Source organism: Natator depressus, chromosome 20, assembly GCF_965152275.1.
Source record: "Natator depressus isolate rNatDep1 chromosome 20, rNatDep2.hap1, whole genome shotgun sequence".
Taxonomy (NCBI): Eukaryota; Metazoa; Chordata; order Testudines; family Cheloniidae; genus Natator; species Natator depressus.
The window spans coordinates 7,323,146-7,327,385 of NC_134253.1; positions in this window are offsets into that span (position 1 = coordinate 7,323,146).

The window sequence follows — 4,240 nt, forward strand, 5'->3', positions numbered from 1 at the left end:
GAGGTCCACCCAGTCCCTCCGGTTGTATTCTCCTGGATCTCCAATCCTGGTGATACCAGCCAGGACCAACCTCCAGTGCACCGAGGGGGACTCCACCACCTGCACACCGAGATGGGGATTGTGTACCAACGGCTCCGTAAGGAGGTCCTCCCCCTCGGTGGTCACCAAGACTAGCTTCCCGGTCCTGGTAAAAGACTGGCAGTTCATAGAGGTCTCGTGGGAGACCCTTCATATGGAGGTAGAAGAGCTGCTAGTCATAGCAGATCCCTGGGAGGCAGCAGAGGAAGGCATGTGCCAAGCAGTGTAGCTGCAGCTGCATGGGCAGGGGTCTGGTTAGCCGCCTCAAGTACAATCGTGTCTGAAACCTTGGGTATATACGTGGGGCAGCTAACCTGACCTGCCACAGCTACACTGCTCTTTTTACATGCTAGCTCAATCAGAGCTAGGGTTGCCATCTGTCCAGGAGTGTCCATTTTTTTAAGTAGCTGTCCTGGGAAATCTGTAAGTCTTCCCAAGACATTGAAAGTCCTGGGTTTTGTCTCTCTCGTTCTCCAGCTCTCAGCCTGTCTTTCCCTTCAGGTTACCCCTCTGAACAAGGAGCCACCCTTGGTTTGGTCTCTGCCCTGCGTGTGGGAGGGAGCATAGAATCATAGAATCTCAGGGTTGGAAGGGACCTCAGGAGGTCATCTAGTCCAACCCCCTGCTCAAAGCAGGACCACTCCTATCAATGGCTTGATGTGGGAAAGTAGGACTGGGTTTGGGTATGTGGGGCCCATTGATTGCTTGGTGGGGGAAGGCGGGACTGGCTGTGAGTATCTGGGGCCCATCGATCGCTTGGCAGGGGAAAGCAGGGCCTGGTCTGTGTCTGCATGGCCCATGGATGGTTCGGCAGGGGAAAGCTGGGCCAGGGCCAGGTTTGCAGGGCCCACTGATGGCTTGGTGGGGAAAAGCAGGACTAGGCCTGGGTACATGAGGCTCATCAATAGTATGGTGGGGGACAGCAGGACTGGGTCTGGGTATGTGGGGCCCATTGATGGCTTTGTGGACGAAAGTGGGGTCAGGGCCTGGTCTGCAGGACCCATCTCTGGCTTGGCGGGGAAACAGGTGGCTGGACCCCACTCTGCAAGGCCCATTGACGGCTAAGTGGGGGAAGATGGGGCCGTAGCCTGGGTATGTTCAGCCCACAGCTGGCGCAATTGGGGAAGATGGGACTGGGACCAGGTCTGCAGGGCCCATCAATGGCGGACAGTGGGGCTGAGACAGGTCTGCAGGGCCCAGCAGTGTCTTAGCAGCGAAGGTGGGACCGGGACGCCCATGGTTGGCTCTGCAGGACTGGGGGGCCCACGGCTGGTTCAGTAGGGGAACGCAGGGCCAGGCCTGGTTATGGGGGGCTCTCTGCGGGGGAAGGGAGGACAGGCCTGCTGTTGACGCAGGCCACTCCTCAGTATATTGGAAGCCGCGTGCGGAGCGCAGCGAGCGGCACCAAGCCTCCCACCGGCCGCTGTGGTGCCCTCCCAAGCACAGCCCCCGTCCCTGATCGTGCAGATGCGGCTGCCACGCTGGGGATCCCGCCCCCGCTCCAGGGCAGATGCCTCAGTGTGCAGCAGCTGCAGGTTGCGCTAACGCCGCTGTGTCCCGCCCAAGGGGCAAGGTGCCACCACCCTCATGGGCCAGCCTGGGCACTGCCGGGCTCCAGCCAGCTGCGCTCCACAGCTTGGAAGCCTGGCTTGGGTCTCGGGCCGCCCGGCAGGGAGGCTTTGACAGCTGCACTGCCCCATGTCCCTGCGGAGGCACCGTAGCCTAGCCAGCCTGTGTTGGGTCCCCGCCCTAACAAGGGCCCGCAGCATCACAACCCCACCGAGCTGCCATTGTTCCTAAGGTGAAGCGGGTCTATGTACAGCTAAGGCCAGCCTAGCCTGCCTCCTTCTGACCAACCAGAGAGCAGGATACTGCCCGTGACCCTGCCTCCTGATTGACAGTTATCTCAGCCAATCCCCCCTCCTTGCTTTGGCATTTCATCATCATCATCATGTTCCTATTATGCCTCTGGCGTTTAGGGCAGTGTCGAAGCTCCTCCACTCCTGTCTGTTTCTGAAAAGTCTTTCAATGGTTCCCCAGCTGTGCCCCAGGTTTTTCAGCGCAGCTTCCACAGCTCTTCGCCATATTGTTTTTGGGTGGACTTGTTTTCGCTTGTCTTCAGGTGTCCATCTTATTGCTACTCTGGTGATGGAATCAATTTCCATCCGAAGCTCATGACCGATCCATCTCCAATGCCTCCAGGCAGTGATGATACGCAGATCCTCTTGGTTGCACTGTGTCAAAAGATCTTGGTTGGAGATTGTTCTGGGCCAAAAGATGCAGAGGATTTTTCTGAGGTAAGTTGTATTGAATGAAGACAGTTTGGACATGTCATACTTTCTCATTCCCCAGCATTCTGCACTATAAAGTAGTGTTGAAAGTACGCAGCTCTGATAAATCTTGAGTTTGGTTTTGGTGTTGTATTTTGATGATTTCCAGACTGTATTTAAGCTCCTGAAGGTGTTCCTGAGTTTACTGATTGTGTTCCGGATGTCCTGGCTTGTTCCGCCGTCCTGGCTGATGGTGCTGCTCAAGTATGTGAATGTTTCTATATTGGTGAGAACATAATCCTCTATCTGTACGGGTGATGGTGAGGCAATATTAAAGATCATGATTACCTTATTGCAGTTGATTTTCAGTCCAATTTTCTGGCTGAATATGTTGAGTGGAGTTGTTTTTCCTTGTATATGGTGTTGGGTATGTGATAGGAGAGTGACATCATCTGTGAAGTCCAGGTCTTCAAGGGACGAGAAGAGTGTCCATTTAATGCCTCTTGGCATGTCTTCTGTTGTACATCGCATTACCCAGTCGATGGCAATGTTAAAGAGGATTGCAGACATGACACACCCCTGATGTACTCCTGTTTTGAATTCAACACTGAGCACACTGTGATCAACACTGCATGTAAAGTTGAAATAGAAGCTTTTGATGACGTTGATTATATGGAAAGGAATTCCATATGCCTGCAGAATGCGCCATAGGCTGGTCCTGTGAATGATATCGAAAACCTTCTCAAATTATATGAACTTTATGTAGAGTTGCCGTTGCCATTCTAAGCACTCTTCTATTATGTTTCGTAGACTGAAAATCTGGTCTGTGCATCCATGACCTTTCCAAAAACCAGTTTGCTCTTTTCTGAGAATGCTATCAACTGCTTCTGATATACGCTGGACTATGATCTTACGCAATACTTTGCTTGGCACAGATAAAAGTGTGATATTATTACAATCACTGAGAGTTCCTTTCTTTGGTATCTTCACTATAACCCCATTGGTCCACGCATCTGGCACTTTTTCCCTTTCCCAGACTGATGTAAATTGAGGGGCCAGGATAGATGCTGCTAATTTAGGATTTACCTTGAACAATTCTGCATTCAAGTTTTCCTTGCCAGGAGCTTGCCCATTTTTTAAGGATTTGATGGCTTGAATGATCTCTTCCTTAGTTGGGATGTCTGTGTTGATATCTAGATCTTCTTTGCCTCCTTGATGTTTGCTTCCTCTTTAGGTGGCTCTCCGGTCAGCAGTTCTTTGAAATGCTCTGCCCAGCGCATTTCTTGTTCTTTTTCGGTTGTTAGGAGGTGTCCTTGTTTGTTTTTGATGAGAGTGTTTGATGGCGTCTGTCGTTTACCGCTGTTAAGCCGGGTCATTTTGCAGATGGTTCCTTGTTCACCACGAGCAGCTGCATCCCCTGCTTGTATTGCCAGATTATCATTATATTTAATTCAGTTTGCCATCTCTCCGGCGTGCCGTGCTATACGGCGCGTGGTATTTATCCTGTAGCTTCTGGGATTTTGTGACTTCTCTCTTCAGGACTCATCTGGTCCCCAGGGCATTCCACGTGCCGGGTATCATCCACTCTTTCCTTCTCCTCTGCCTGGAGCCTAGACAGGCGTCACTGCTCTGCTTTGGCGTTTAATGACTGACAAATAGCGTGACCAATGAGCTGTTAAAATCATTTCGATTGACGTTAATGTCCGCCTTTCGTATTTGAAGAGGTTCTTGATTGACATTTGTCCACCCTATGGAAAGTAAGAGTGATTTTGATTGACGGCTTTTTTCTTCTAATGGCAACAGAGCAGAGCGGGAAATTTCTCTGCTGGACAGGGAGGGAGGCGGCGCGTGGCAGGCCCGGCCACCAATGACTTGCGGGTGGGCGGAGCAGC